The 15,764-nt window shown below is 59.5% G+C and overlaps 1 protein-coding gene across 2 annotated transcripts in view; it reads right to left on the bottom strand.

Moving 5' to 3' along the window:
• Positions 1 to 14,349, bottom strand: part of FAM222A (family with sequence similarity 222 member A) — a 55,180-nt gene extending 40,831 nt beyond the window's left edge. For both annotated transcript variants that reach the window (XM_027044063.2, XM_027044064.2), the window contains exon 1: positions 14,217 to 14,349. The gene's annotated coding sequence lies outside the window, so the exon portion shown is untranslated. The remainder of the gene's footprint in view (positions 1 to 14,216) is intronic.
• Between the last annotated feature and the right edge of the window lie 1,415 nt (positions 14,350 to 15,764).

Raw genomic sequence — 15,764 nt, 5'->3', positions numbered from 1 at the left:
GGAGTGACATGGTTGCCAATATTAAAAAGAAAAGAAAAACTAAAATTCTCCTCCAAATTCTCCTTGTCTGGTTTGCCTTGAAAACAAATGAATGAAAACTGGCAGCTCGGGAACCACCGAGCCCACACCCCCATGAGGCCCAGTGGGGCAGGTGCATTCGCTCATCGCGTCACCTGGTTGGCCCCAGTGGGCACCTGAGTTTTCCACCCTGGAGAAAAGCACATACCGGCTCTGGGGTCATGTGGTCTGAGGCTCAGGCCAAGGCTCCTCAGGCCAAGGCTCTGCCCTCCACAGCTGGGTGGCCTTGGCCAGTGTCTGCCTTCCCGAGGCTCCTTTTCCCATCTGTGAAACTCGGGAGGATTAAAATTAAGACAGCTAAATTTTCAGGAGCACATTGGGGGCTTGGAAGGGTTGGCTCCCTTCTTGAGAAGAGGGTCGGCTGGGGTGAGAGCTTCCTGCTCCCCAGGTGTCCTGCACTTGACCCCATCCCCGGACAGGCAACCTCGTCTCTGATCTGCTTGTATCCATTTCTCTGGCTGGGCGGGGGCCAGGTCCCTGAGGCCAGGGCCGCATCTTGGACTTCAGAGACAGCCTACTGTGCACCATACTGTGGCAACGAACTGGGAGAGGTGAAAAGGCTTGGGGTTCCAGAAGGCAGGATATGGAACCCAGAGGGGGACTCCAAGCCCCTCCAGGATGGGGGACAACTAGGAAGAGGTGAGGTGGACTTACTCTGCAGAGAAGATGCGGACACGCGTGGAGTGTGAGTGTGTGTGTGTGTGTGTGTGTGTGTGTTGGGAAGGCAGCCCCAGTAGAAGCCCCGGTCTGACAAAGGCACAGGGGTGGGAATGGTCTGGTGGGTGCGAGCTGGGGTATCAGGTTGCTACAATACGCCTTGGGAAGCCGAGTGGCCTTTGGGGCTGCGGGTGGGTGTTCTGGGCCTCCCACAGCACAGAGGGGACTTGGTCAGTGACTACAGTGGATAGCTGCCCAGTGGGTTGGGTGGAGGTCAGGAAGAGACTAAGGACTGGCCTTCCAGGAAACCACCTTCCCTGTGATCCTAGGACCCCTGACAAGTCATGTCAGCTATCTGAACCTCAGTCTGCCTATCTGTAAAATGGGGCTGCGGCAGGAACCCCATGAGACAATCCCTGCCATGTGTTTATGCTCCCAAGGCTTACCCCACATCCCTGCCACCTGCACGCTGCCTCACCTGTCCTCTTACCTCTCCCAGGAGGGGGCAGGGATGCCAGAAAGCCCAGGATGTGTTCATGAAGCCTGAGCACGTACAGGCTCTAAGCTCAGCATTTTGCCCACGTCCTAGCACGTCTCCAATGCAGGGATTCTGTTCCATTCCCATTTTTAAGCTATGGTGATTGAGACTCAGAGAAAGTTTAGTGGGTAGGCCCTCAACAAGGTCCTGTCCTGGATCTCCACTAAAGCTACGGCAGCTACCACAGAGCCTGGCCAGGACCGAGGGACAGAAGGGGTGCCTGGTGCCTGCCCAAGGAACAAAGGCAGCCGACAGCCTTCCTAAAGCTACTTGGGCAGCTGAGGTGGGACTTCAAGTTGCAGCCCGGGGTCCCGGGACCCGACACCAGCAGGGCACCAAAGGCAACTCCATGGAAAGAAAAGGCTTTGGAGTTGGCCAAATACTGGCCCTGTGAGCAGCTGTGAGTATGGCCAGTCCGCTGTCCTGAGCCTGTCTTCACTGGTAACGGGACCACTGCCCTTTACCTGCCTTGGCTGGTGCTGACCCTCAGGCCAGGGTGAACCCCCTTGGCCCTGGCCCATCTGCAGGCAGTGGGATGATGGCAGCTGTCATTTATGAAAACACCGATTGTGCGCTAGGGCTTTTAAAATTGTTGCCCCCTTTCAACCCTTTTACCTGCAGGGTTGGCAGAGCATCTGGCCCAGTGCTGGCACACAGTAGGCCTACCGCCAACCAGGCTCATGACTGCCCTTGGCTTCTTGAGCAGCCAAAGGTCCCAGAAAACAAAAGCAGGCAAATAATGGTGGAAGGTGGTGGGGGGGGGGGGGGAGGCAGAAGATGACAGGCTCCCTGGCTAGTCCCCCGGGGCTGGTGGCAGACCTCTGTGGAGGGCTCGGGCCTCCCCGGTCACACAGGGTGGCAGCTGGCAGCATCCCCTTCCCCCACTGAGCACCACACAAAGGGGCCTCTATTCCCTGCTCTGAGCATTTATCCCTGGCCGGCTGGGCCGCGCCGCCCTCTCCCCACTCTGCTGGCGGCCCTGCCTGGCCCGAGCCTACACAAAGGCCGGTGTGTCCCTGCCAAGCCAGCCTGGCCTTAGAAGACCCCGTCCACAGAGAGCTAGAGAGCTCAAAAGGGGCCTGGGGTGGGTTCACGGTGTGTGGCAAGGCCTCACGTCCAGGCCACGATGGGGAGGCAGCTAGGAAGGCGTGAAAAAGATTTTGGAGCCGACGAACCTGAATGTGGCTCCAGCTGCCCCTAGCTGTGTATGCGGCCCTCGGTCAGTTTAGACCTCAGTTTTCTCATCTGTACAATGGAGACGATGCCCAACGTTCGAGGCTCCTGAGGGCTCAGTCAGGCGGTGCAGGGCCCAGCACACGGCACCTCAGAGTCAGATTAGAGGCAACTGGGGGAGCCCTGCCCTGGGGGCCTGGTGGGCCCAGCCCCCTGGGGAGGGAGGAGGCACAGCACCCCTTGTGGACCACTCCATCCCCACTCTCCATCCGGCAAGGTCCACCTAGGCTGACCTTCAGGCCAAGGCGAGCCCTCTCCAACCCTAGCCCATCTGCAACCTGCAGGATAACAGCAGCTACGGTTTATGAAACGCCGACTGTGCGCTAGGACTTGCAGATTTATCGTCTCCTTTCGACCCCGCTGCTACCCTGAGAGCGTGCGGCAGGGTGGCACAATGACGACAGGCTCTGGAGTCCAGTGAGCCAGGTCGGAAGCCCGGCACCGCTTCTATCCGTGAGACTCCTCACGCTCTGGTGATAAGAAGGGCGGTGTGCTCCCAAAGGTCAGTTCAACAGCCCAATGAGGACAAGCTGCTGGATGCCCCCAGCCCAGGGCACAGCCCCAGGAAGCCTGAACTCCTGACCACTGAGCTATCATTCCCAACTCACAGAAGAGGAAACCGAGGCCCAGCTGGCAAGCCACGCCGTGCTTGGTGTGCAGGAGGGGGGCAATAAACCTGCTGGATCACTCTGGAGAAGGGCTCGGGGTTCGAAGCCGACCCAGACCAGTGGATTCTGACTCGCCCTCTTCTGCAAACGTGTTTGGGCAGTTTGTTCTTGTTTCACAGCCGGCCTCGGCTCTGTGGGCCATGTGGCCTGCGGAGGGTGGGACGGGAGACCCGAGCCCGGAGCCTGACCCATCCCCCTGGCTGACCTCCAGGAGCCCTCACCCTGCCGCACAAAGTCCCCCTTTTCTCTCTCCCACCCGCTCGGGGCGGCCAAGTGAGCAGCGGAATACCAAGTAATTAAGTCGGCGCACACCATCCGGGCGCCCAGGAACACTGTGGAGTTTCCCTTTTATGTTTATAGCAATTGTATGAAAATGTGCAACATGGAGCGGCACCAGCTGACAAATGAGACGAAACAGACAGGATTCCGGGCCGGCTTTTTTCCGGGCCTGATTGGCATTAATTGTGAGCGTTTACAAAGCACAACTCGGCGCCTGACATTTGCTTCAAGCGAACATTTCCTTCTAATAGTTTTAATGATTACAACGGGAGCTGGTGATCGCTGCCGGGCGGGGAAGGGGCTGCCTGGCGCCTGGCCTGGGCTCCTGCCAGGGGTCTGACCAGTCTGTGCCTGCCTGGGTCCCAGGGGTCCCGCTTGCCCCGGCCACCTGCGGGAGGGCTGCATCAAGTCCGGAGCCTTGGGCACCAGGACCCCCCCCCCCGCCCCCACGGGGCCTGGCTGCCGACACACGCCAAGCTGCTGGCTTATGAGTTGATGGGCAAACCCACAGGCACAGTGATCCTGGGCGCAGACCTGGGGCGGAGGGAGGGAGGGAGGGAGGGAGGGGAGAAGCACAGGGGTATTTGGCTGGTGTGGCTCTGAGGCTGCAGGGCCTCAGTTCCCTCATCTCAGGACGTGGGGTAGGAAGGACCCCACAAACGCTGGCAGTTCTTTCTTTGCCATGTGACCTTGGCCAAATCCCCTCCCCACTCAGGGCCTGCCTGGCCTTCTGCACCTGTAATGTAACAGGGACTCGGTCAGTCAGAGGCATACAGGTCGGCATGCCAGTCCCAGCGGCATGACCTTGGGGGAGCCCCTTGATCTGAGCCTCAGTTTTCTTCACCTGCAGACCTGGGAGTTCAGAATCCCCACAGGCTGCAGACTGGTTCCTAGACTCCCTCAGAAAGGGTATAAAAACCCTGAATTTCTGGCCTGCCATGAGCCTGTGTCCCATGACCTCCAGGAGAGCCTTCCAAATACTTTACTCGCTCACACACATCCTTTCAGTAAACATCGAGCGTCCTCATTAGGAACCTGGGAGGACATCACTGAACAAAGCAAAGATCCTCCCTTTGGGGAAGAGACACGACAGATATAAATGCACTTCGGATGTGCCATCTCATCGACTTATCCCCCTCTTACAGAGGGAGCGACTGAGGCACAGAGAGGGAGAAATGAAGTCACCCGGGCAATCGAACTCTGGCAGGCTGCCTCAGAGGGGAGTCCTCTCAGACCCACTTGATGGCCAGCCCACTTGGGACGTGGGTGGAAGTCCTTTCTAAGGGCCTGTGGAAGGCTGACCCCTTGAGTGGGTCTCATCTGGGCACCGTGGCTGGAGGCCCGGACCACCAGGAAGAAGGGAATTTGTGACGCCCTGGACAGCCCCATCCTGCTGGGCTAGAAATGAAAGAGGAAGTCACTCCTCTGTGGGCCCCAGGACACCATTCTTTCCCACATCTCCACCAACACTGGGCAGGGCCCGTTCCGGGACAAGTCTCTCTGTGGAAGACATGCAAACAGTATCAGTGAGGTGGCTGCAAAAAAGAGCGGGTCCCTGGACAGCTACATGGCACGTGCAAAGGCCCAGAGCTGTAAAAGAACCCAGGGGGTGGGAGCGGGCGGGGTTCAAAATGCCCTCGGTTTGAGGAGGCCCTAGCCTCTCTTCAGCAGCCACCCGGGTCTCACCCAGCCCCCTGATTTTGCCAGGCCCTCCCTGCAGTAAGTCCCCTGGATGGGTCCCTGCTCTGTGCTTGGCTCCAGCCAGAAAAACCTTGGCAAATGTTTCTTTTAGAGTCAGTGTGGGGTGTGGGGCAGGGAGAAATTTTTTTTTAATGGGGATTTTTTTTTTTTTTCCTTTTGCATATGGTGGCACAGATGGGCCCATGATCCATAAAAACTGTTTGCAATTAAACTCCCACTTTGCATGGCTGGATTTGTCAGTTGTTTGAACCTCGAGTGTGGGGTTCCACGCTGACGGGGGAGATGGGGCTCAGGGCAGGGCAGGGCCAGATTCTGCAGGATGGGCGGAGGCCCAGGAACCTGCTCTGGGCTCTGGGCCCAAGCCGATGGGGCGGCAGGACAGCCACGCCAGCTCCCTCTCTGGGCATCCCCCAGCCCTCGCCAGGAGTCGGGAGTATGGCCAGGCGGCTGGGGTGGGGCTTGGCAGGGTTTCCCAGCCCAGCAGAGACTTGGCCAGGGCTTGGTGCCCTGGCTGTGGGGGTAATGAGGAGGGAGAGAGAGGAGCTAATCACCACTCAGCCCTGCCAGAGATTGGGTCTGGGATGAGGACAGGCAGGAGGGTGGTCGAGCAGTGTGAGCCATAATGGGGGTCCAGCAAGCAGAGTGCAATGGCAGGTTCAAGGCTGAGGAGCCAGAACCACTGGCCCAGTTGGCACAAAGGCTCAGCACGGTGCCAGGAAGAACTGCCAAGAGCCAGAACTGGCTCCTTCCTCGTCCCCAGGAGAACCGGCCAGCCTCCTTATGCCTCTGTACAGGTAGGGAAATCAAGGCAGGCACCAAGAACCTCTCAGGGGCCCGGGCTTCCCCTGCCAAACCAACAGGCTCTCTGCATTTGGGAGCCTTTTCAGAGGGCTTCTAGAATGGGGGCAAGGGGCCTGTACCCCTTCTACTCCTCTTGGTCTCAAAATGCCAGCCGGCCACCCCAGCTGCTGCCCTGGGATGCGTGCTTGTTTGGGTTAACAAATGCACCATTTGGCTTTGGGAAATCCTGAGATCGCTAATAATTGTTCCCTGATGAAAAGAAATAAGGCCCTGATACCCCCTTTCCCCCGCCCCTTCCAAGCTGGGAAAGAAAAGTCATAAAAATAGCTTGTTATCTCACCTATTGAGGCTCCGACTGGATGTTACTGCTAATTGGGTATAACATCCTTGTCTTGTTCTCTCAGAAGCTAAATCAAGAAAGCGCCACTGCTGCGAACTAATTATATCTCCGGCCTGCAGCCTGCAGCTTGTCTCTCCCTTTATTGAGTTAAAAAATGGTCACGAACCTTCATCTTTTATCCCCCCAAGCACCGGGTCCAGGCTGCCCGCCAGACGTGGACCGCACTGCAGGAAGGTCTAGGAGGGGCTTCGGGGATGGACAGCAAGGTGAGGAGGGCCAGGAGGGAAGCCTTGGCCCCTAGGGCCTGCCTGGCTCCCTCCCCGGGCGACCACCCCCGGCCTCTGGCCTCTCTCCTCCCTGCAGCTGAGCCCCCTGGGAAGTCAGGAGCAGGACAGCCAGGCGGCTGAGCATTCAGTCATTTATTCCTTCAACGTGCTCTAGGTGAGACTTCAGGTAGAGCGGGGGTAGCCCCAAGCACCAGCTAACCTCACCCTGGGTTCAAGGAGATGCTGAAGAAATACACGGAGATGGGACCGGATCATTCTTCTGCCCAAAGAGCTACTGCAGATCCCTACCACGGAGTCCAGATGCCAAGACCAGCCCTGGCTCCTTCCACAGGCCCCGCGTGTCTCCATATTCCAGGCACATCCAGCCACATGCTGGTCCCTCAACCCACACTAGTCACGCCTGCCTGCCTCTGAGCTGCTTCTCAGGCTGCTCTTTTCCCCCAGAGGGGCCCGTCACCTTCTTAGAAGACCCAGCCCTACCTGTCAGAAGCCCACCAAGCTGTAAGGCCTTTAGTGACACCTTCTCCAGGAAGCCTGCCCTGTCTGCCTGCCACCCTCAGCCCTGCTTCAGGCTGTGGACCTCGAGACCTGAGTGTGACTGTCAGCTCAGCCACTCAGCAAGGGCATGACCCTCTTCTGCTTAATGGCTCTGAGCCCCAGTTTTCTCATCTCTACAACGGGTTAAGATTTCTTCCTAGAGGTGGTCGAGGGGCACATTGCAGGTGCTCTGCAGAATGATAAATGACGGAGTATCCAAGAAGGACCAAGCTCTCAGGAAGAGCTCACTCAATGTTATTATTATGCAGACTGAAAGCGTCTGGAATCGGCCTAAAGCACTTGAAATGAGCAGGCACCGGGCTACACAGACACAGGTGTGTTTGGGCGTTGGATAAAGGTAATAGACTCTTACACCTCACCAGCTCCTGTGACTGTTGAACAACCTATATCCTCAGAGAAGATCTCCCGGGGTCCCTTATTCTGGTACCATATGGAGATGGGCCGGCGTGGCCTCTGAGCTCATCAAGGCCAGGCAGGCAAGCGGGCTTCAGCTCTTAGGCCCCCCTGATGGATTGGAGCTGCCTGCCCAGAGCCCTGGAAAGAACCCAAGGTCAGGGGAAGAACTCAGCAGGGGAAGAGGGCAGCAATTGATTGGCGATGTCTGCCAAGGGCACAGCGGTGGGAGGCAAGCCAGGCCTGCCACAGATACGCCATCCTTGACATTTTACAGAGGACGCAGCTGAGGCCGGGCTGGGGTGGGAGGTAACTTGCTCAAGGTCGTGCATCTCATAAAGAAAACAGCTGGCCCAGAACTGGATCCCCTCAGACCCTGCCCAAGGATCCTCCCATGACAGCCCCACCCAGCCTGGTCCTCTCACAGGAAGAAGACAGGCAGAAGCTTGCATGGATAATGAAGGGGATTCTGCTGACCTGCCGTGTGGCCCTGGGCTGTCATTGTACCTTGCTGAGCCTCCGTTTCTTCATGTATACAACCGGGATAAAAAAAAACACCGTTCCCACAGTCGTATGGGGGTTATGTGACAGGCCAAAATGCCCAAGCAGGAAGCTTAGCCTGGAGCACGGGCAGAGGCCAACAGTGCCCTGTGATTCCCATAATAGGCAAAGGCGTTTAGACAGGAATCTCCAAAGTCAGCAGTCGAAAATACCTCCTCCTCCACGGAGCCCTCCCTGGCTATCCCAGCCGGCAGTAATAGTTTCTACCTGACTTCCCAGCATGCTTTGAGAGACCGGGGCCCCAGAGGGCAGGGGCCATATCTGGCTTGTTCACTGCAGGCCCCCCGACCCTGCTCCTGGCACAATGCGTGCACACTGTGAATTCTTGCACCGTGGCGACGGACCCACTGCACTGTGATGGCGTGTCTGAGGCCTCACCACCTTTTAAGGCAACTGGGCTTGTTCATCTCTGCGTCCCCAGCACCTGGCAGGGAGCCTGGCACGGAGCCGTAATCTCTCTGAATGAACGGATGAATCAAGAGTAAAAATAGCAGTTCCTGTTTACTGCTCACTTGCTGTGGGTTACTGCCAAGCCTCGCAGCTGCCCTCCCAAGCGGACCCCTGGCCCATCCGACAGATGAGGAGACTGAGGTCACGCAGATGCTGAGGGCCAGGGCCAAGCCCCAAATTCAGGCCTGGGGACTGCAGGCTGAAAGACCCTGCCTCCTCTGTGTCTCCCAGTGCCAAGCTCAGGCCTGGACCCCACGGGGCAGCTGCGCCCGCCTTGGCAACGAGTCCCGGAGCAGACAGCTGGCGGCTGGACCGACCTCCTCCTCTGAGGGAGACCACCCCTCCCCACAGACTCTGGGTCATTAAGTTCTGCATCATTAAGTCCCTGTCCCCAGGAGCCTGTTCACAGCCAGCCTCGGCCTTACCCCCTGACCTCCCGGGTCTTTGTCCTCTGTGCCCTCTGCACAATGGCAGGGGCTCCCAGGGCCCCAAACAGCTGCTGTGGCCGGGATGCTGGTTTGCTCTGGGGCCAGGGTGACCGGCTGGGGCCTGTGCCCGGGCCCACCCACTTGTGAAGGGCTCAAACTCACCCAAGTACTCTGCACACTCAAGCTCGTCCCACCCACCAGCCGGGGAGAAAACTGCTATTACTTCCTTGAACAGATGAGAAAAGTGAGCCCCAGAGAGGTAAAGCGGCTTGTCTGAGGACACACAGCCAGTGAGAGTGCAAAAGCCCAGGGTTCTATCCTAATCTGCAACTCCCTGCAAATGTTGCCAGACTGACCTCTTCAGCACCCCGATCATACCTCACCCCTCCCCGAGATGCCTTCACTGGCTTCAGGTTGTTCTGCCTCTGGACATGTCAACCACTTAGTTCAGCACTCAAGGCCCTGCACACCGTCCTAGTTTTTCTCCCTTTACCTCTGCCTTCTTAGAAGCTCCCCCTGCCCTTCCTGGTCATGCCACTGAATCTCAAAGTCCCTCTGCCAGCAACATCATCTTTACTCCATGCTGGGCAGATCCACCCAGTCCTCAGGCCTGAGAGCAAAAGCCCCCTCTGTCAGGAAGCCCGCCATGACGTGGTTTTTCCCTCCTGCATGTCTCTCCTCCAGCCCTGCTCGGGCTCTGACCAGAATCCGAATTAGCTGCAGATTCCTCCTCCCCGTGGAGGCTGCGGGCCATCTGATTCCTTAGAGCTTTGCCACCTGCACAGTGGCCGGCAGGGTGCCCTTGCCCACCCTGATGCCCAACACCCGAGTGGACCCAGGGGGTGGGGGTGGGGGGGTGGTTGGAGCCTAGGCTTGTTCCTTCATCCTCCTCTAGCTGGCCGTGCTGTGTTCTGCACCCCCACTTCTGGCCACCAACAGACTTTACACCTGAGCTACTTCCTGGCTTTGTGACCTTGGGGAGCGAAGTAACCTCTCTGTGCCCGGGTCCCACCCACGCACCAGTAAAATGGGGGGGGGGGGGCAGGTAGCAGCATCTGCATTTCTTAGGGCTATGACATCCACCCTGGGAGGTACCAGACAGGTGACCTCTCCCCAGGAATGCTCACCACTATTATTTCTGTCTGCACCCCTATCCGGCGGCCAGCACATGAATTTGGGGGTCAGAGAGACTCAGGTTCCAACCACTTACTGGGTCTGTGATTCTGGGCAGGTGGCTCATATTCCCCAGGGCCTCTATTTCCCCATCTCTGAAATGGTACTAACTCCGCCCACACAAATGCAACCCGGATCCATCTCAGAACCCCTCTTTTGTTCCAGGCATGCAGTAGGCACTCCGATATTTCTCAACTAACGAATCAATGGTCCAGGTGTAAGGAATCCATCCCCCTTCCAGCCTCCTCTCCGCCCACCCCAGCCTCCAGAATCCCCTTCCCCACCCCCAGCCCAGTGCAGACTAAAATAGTCATTAGGCAGATTTCAAAAGATGTCAGTAGCTTATAATTATAGTCGACATCCTTCTGAGATAAAAGTGATTACCTTGGATGCAAATCACTTAGCAACCAATCAGGGCGGTGGGCGGCGCCCACGGAGGTGACCGGCCGGCGTGCAGCCCTCCGCCCGCAGTCCGCCCGACACAGGCGGAGAAAGCGCACAATAGCTCTTGACACGCAAATGGGTTAACACAATAAAGGCGGCTCCGGCCGCTGCTGGGGGAGAACAGCAATTCCCGGCCCGCGGGAGGTAATAAAGCGGCCCTTTTGTGCGCGCCTCCTCGTTCTCACCCCCGCCCCGAGCCCAGAGGAATCGCCGCCTGATTGAATTACGGTTCATGAATATGAGCTGCTCCGCTTGCTTCCTCCGGTTCGTGAGGGACTGGAAGGTGGAGGGGGCCCGGGAAGGCTGGGGAGGGGCCCCTGGCCAGGCCCCAGCCCCATAGGAGCTCAGATGGGAGCCACGTGTGCTCACCACGTGGGGTGCCCTGGGTAGGTGGGTGGGAGATCCAGCAGAGGCAGCTGGAAGGGTCCCTGCCTACCCTGCAGTCTTTGATCTTTGGCTCCGGGTGGGGGGGGGGGGGGCAGGAAGAGTCATTCGCGGCCCTGTTCTGAGGATGAGGCTCAGAGAGGCAAAGCTACTCCCCCAAGGTCACACAGCCAACAAGGGTGGACCCATTCCATAGCCTGGCTCTTAACCATGAGCCACTGCCCACCACAGGGGGTTAAGCAACTCAGCCCAACCCTGCCCCCTCCCCGCCAGAGCAACTGTGACGCTCAGAAGGGATAGGGGATGGGCGAGCTTACATGGAATTAGACCAGTGATAAGGATTACTGGGGGGTTGGGGGAGGGAGCTAACCTTGAGAGAGGAGACTGTCCAGGGTTACCATCCCTCTTAAGGGAGCCCTGCCGGATCCTCTCCCCTGCCCAAACCTCTCCCATCTACCTAAATCTCCAGGACACATCCACCCCAAGGCCACCCCTTCCCCTCATTCAGCACCCCCAGAGCACTCACAGGCCACACCCAATGACCAGAACACTCTGCACTTCTCTGCCGGGCAGATCCCTGTTTGTCCAGAGTCACCTTGTACCCTTCCTAGAGGGCCCTCCTCAACCTCCAGGCTGCGTCAGGAGCCACATCTACCAGAGTTGCCACCGACCCACCTACATCCTTGACTTCCCTAACAGCTGAGTGCCTACCAAGAGGGTCCCTGCAGTCAGTCCCTGACTGAAGCCTCACCCCTCCCTGGGGGGAGCCCAGAGGGGCAGATGACAAGGAACCCAGGGCCAGCTCTCTCAACCCTTCCTGCCAGGCAGGCTTCATGTCCCACCTTCCTTCCCCCAATGCTGGAGAAGAGGGGTGCCAGGGGTGAGGGAAGCAGGTTGTCCACAAGGCCAGGGCAGAAATTGCTACTCTGCCCAACACTATCCTGTAGGTAACGGGGAGGCAGGATTCAAACCCAGGTTTCAGTGCAGGAAGGAACCTTGGTGAGGCCAGACTCCCTCCACAGCCGACAGTCCCCGACTTTTGCAGGGACCCTGTCCAACAAGTGGTGTAAGGCCTCCCCTCCACCCGTGGAAGGGTGTGGGAAGACCTGAGGACTCCGGAGCCAAGGCACTTCAGAGCCAAACCTCTACAGCTGCCTGGCTGAGCACCTGAGCCTGTTTCCTCATCTGTAAAATGGGCCACAGCACACGAGCCACTCCAAGCGGTAACTGAGATCCTATACGATGCCTGGCACACAGGGAGACACTGGGTAAGCTGGCACTCCCTCCTGCTCGTCGCCTGGTGCTATTGCCAAGCCCAGGGAAGGGAACAGAAGGAATTGCCCAATTCTGACAGCCTTTCCCTCCGCTTTGGCTGTGGAAGTGTAAATACTCCACGGAGGACCTCCAACTGCCTGTGTTTGTGGATCTCTGGCGCGCACTCCGGGTTTGTTTCTAAACTGGGAAGCTTCGAGAGGCAGTGCAAACAGCCCTTCTGCCCACCTCTCCCACTTCTCCCCCCATCTGCTGTTGCTCTGTCCTTGGAAGCCTGTGTGTTTAACGACACCATTTCAGCTGGAAATATCATCTCCCTGCCAAGCCCCCAAAAGCAGCTCCACTGATATTTATTGACCTGTTAATCTAGCTAGAGAGCTGGGTAGGAGAAGAGAAAAAATGCTGGCTGCATAGAGACTAGGGCCTGGCTTCTCATTATGACCCCCTCCTACACACACACACACACACACACACACACACACACTTCCCTCTGCTCTCACCCTACCCCACACTGAAGCGATGACACAGTTCTCTAACCTTTACCTCAAAATGTGATCTCGGCAGTTTCACCCACATCCGACAATGGTAGCAATTGCTGGAAGGAACTCAGAAGAGGAATCAAAGAACCAGCGGCAGGATACTGGCTGGGGGGATCTCTGGGCCTTCACAAGGAACAGGGCCAGTGCCTGAAGGGTGTGGGGAAGAAAGGGCTGGTGCCTGACCCCATCAAAGCTGGCCCCTGGCAGGGGCACACTTCATTCAGACCTTGGCACTGACGGGCCTGACTTGCCCTCTGTTCACTTAATGAGCACCACACTGTGCCTGTCAAAATCATCTTAAATGCCAAAAGGAGAGCGGGGCTGACAGGAGTTCAGGCTTGGCCGAGGCCCTTCATCTTGGGGTTGTGCAGCAGAGGAAACCCTTAGACTTGAGGGCTGGCAGGCAGCAGCTGCCCTGCACCTTCCCTGGCTGGGGGAGCACACACTTTTTCCTGAGTGGAAGTGGCCTGTTTTAAGGCAGGGGTCCCCCGTCTCTCTGGGGGCCCTGGGAACTTCAGCCTCCCGGCTGGGTGTATGTATGGTGGGGTTCGAGGTCGTCACCGTAGCATCCCTTTTGAAAGCATAAAGTTGCTGCTCTGTTTGGCAGTCCTGAGCCCCCAGGCAGTGCCAGGCTATACGGGCAAAGCTGAACACCTGTCCTTGGGGGGAGGAGCATCAGCCGGGACAGCTGGCACTGTTTCCCTCCCCCACCTCATCCAAGAGCTGGGGATTTAGGTCAGAGGACTACAGTTGAGAGTGGGGGAATCTGCCTTCACCCCTCCATTACCCAAAGGCATCAGGTCTCACCAGGAGTTACCACAACCCCGCCCCCTCCGGCCCTGGGTCAAGGCAAGTCGCGTCGCCCCGGCAACCCGTGACGTCAGAAGCCTGGCAGTGACGTCACGCTGTGGCCCCATTGGAGAACCCACCATCCTTGCAAGATTTTTTGAAGAACGAGGGCTGTACAGGAGACCCTGCTATGGTCTAGCCTTGGAGGGCGCAATCCTCAAACGCAACCACCTGCACGGCCAGGACTCCACATCCCCCCCGCCCTGAGCTGATGTTCCCTGAGGATCTCAGAGGCTGCTTGGGAGAACCCCAAGGGTTCCAGCCCTCCAAGACACGGGAGTTCCCAGGGAATTTTCGGATGACAGAGCTGCTATCTTTGTCTGTTGGCTTTAGGGGTGGGGTGACCTTTCCTCTCTGGCATACGCCTCGCCCAGGGCTCCGTGGAGTCCCCACAACCTCCACTCCGGCCGCTTGGCCGGTTTAGACAAGTTGCGGGTGAGAGGGAAAGGGGTGGGGGGAAGACAAGGAGCACCAATGCTTCAGGATTCCCAACAGCTCAGGGCCCCTTTATTTCCGATCCGGCCGCCCAGACGCCAGGGAGTGCCCCCAGCTCCAGCCCGGAACCCCGCCCCGCGCAACTCACCAGATCAGCCAGGCCGTTGAAGGGCACCAGGTCTCAGCGGCGACGACTCTCTGCTCGCCGGGTCGCAGCCATGCAGAGGTGGCAGAGGTTGCCTGAGGGAGCCCCCCTTGGGGGCCGATGCCTCTCTCCGGGTGGAAAGGGACGTTGTCGGTGAGAGTGATCCAGGCACCGGCCCGCGCCGTCCGAAGTCGGCGGTGGCGGGTCTCTCGGCTCAGCGTGGGTCGTGCCCGCCCGGGACCTGGGCGGTGCGGGCGCTCAGGCGGCGCATCCTCACCGGGGCCTGTGCTCACCGCGTCCGGCGGGCGGCGCTGCGCCTCCCCTCGGGGTCTTGCTCAGGGCTGCAGCTCGGCCCGCGCCGCTCCCCGGGGCGCCCTCTCCGCCCGCGCCAGGAGCCGGGCGGCCGCGGCCCCTCTCGCCGGCCCCAGCTGCAGCCTGTCTTTGTTGCTTCCTCTCGCACGACCGCCCGCCCGCGGCTCGCAGCCCCCAGGTCCGCCCGGGGGCGGGAGGGGGTCGTCTCCTCCGGGGCTGCACGCACCTGCAGCGGCCCCGACTCCTCGCCGGGCATGCACCGGCCCCCGCAGGTTGCAAAGAGCGGCGGCGAGAATGCACCGGCCCCTCCTCCTCCTACTCCAAGCCCTGGGTGTGGGGGGAGGGGAAGCTGGAGAGCAGAGGCAGCCGCGGCGGCGGCAGCGGGCGGCGGAGGCTCGGATGCAGTCCCGGGGGCCTCGGCGCCGCGAAATAACTGGTCCGGGTGGCGCAGGGCGGACGTGGGAATGGCCAGGAGGACGGTACACCGGGCGTGCGAGCTCTCGAGCTGCAGCAGGGGCGGCGCGCGCCGGGCTCTCACGCGCCCATGGCCCCTGGCGGCGCGCAGGGGCTCCCGGGGCCTCAGCCTCGCGCCGCCTGGCGCGCGCCGGCGCCTCGCCTCGCCTCGCCTCGCCTCAGGCCCGGGTGCCGCGCGCAGCGTCCCGCAGGCGGCGGGCCGGGCTCTTCACCTCCCCCGGCTGGAGCACGCAGCCTTTCTGCGGAGCCGCCAGCCCGGCAGTCTTGCCCGCTGCTCCGCTCCGGCCCGACTGACAGGCGCGAGCGCCGGCAGCGGCCGCGGCGTCTCGCCCCCCGCCCGCCCCCTGCGATCCAGCCCAATCAGCGGCGGCCGAGAGGCGGTTACCAGGGTGACGCGGCGCCGCGTCCTGCGGGGGGCGGGGCCAGGGGCCGCCACGCGCGCTTTTCGCGGCAAAATTCAAAGGCCGGCAGGGCGGCTCTCCAACCTCCTCCCCCAAGCTGGGGCGGGGCGGGGCCTACCTCGCGAGGACTGCAACTCCCGGCATGCAGCGCGCCGGCGCCGGGCGGAGGGGCCCCGACTTGGGGCGCAGAGCATGCTCGTATTTGTAGTCCCTTTGTCGGGACCCAGCGGTGGAAAAACCAGTATCCTTTATGGAGCGCATATTTGGGGCAAGGCACTGTGCTAAGAGCATTATCTGCATTGTTTCATATAATCTTAGAAATAACCGTATGAGGAATTTTGTTAAAAATAATAGCAAGTTAACT

The sequence above is a fragment of the Acinonyx jubatus genome, chromosome D3 (genome assembly GCF_027475565.1).
Source record: "Acinonyx jubatus isolate Ajub_Pintada_27869175 chromosome D3, VMU_Ajub_asm_v1.0, whole genome shotgun sequence".
Lineage (NCBI taxonomy): Eukaryota > Metazoa > Chordata > Mammalia > Carnivora > Felidae > Acinonyx > Acinonyx jubatus.
Note: the sequence above shows the minus strand (reverse complement) of the source record. Positions and strands in the feature narration are given on the sequence as shown.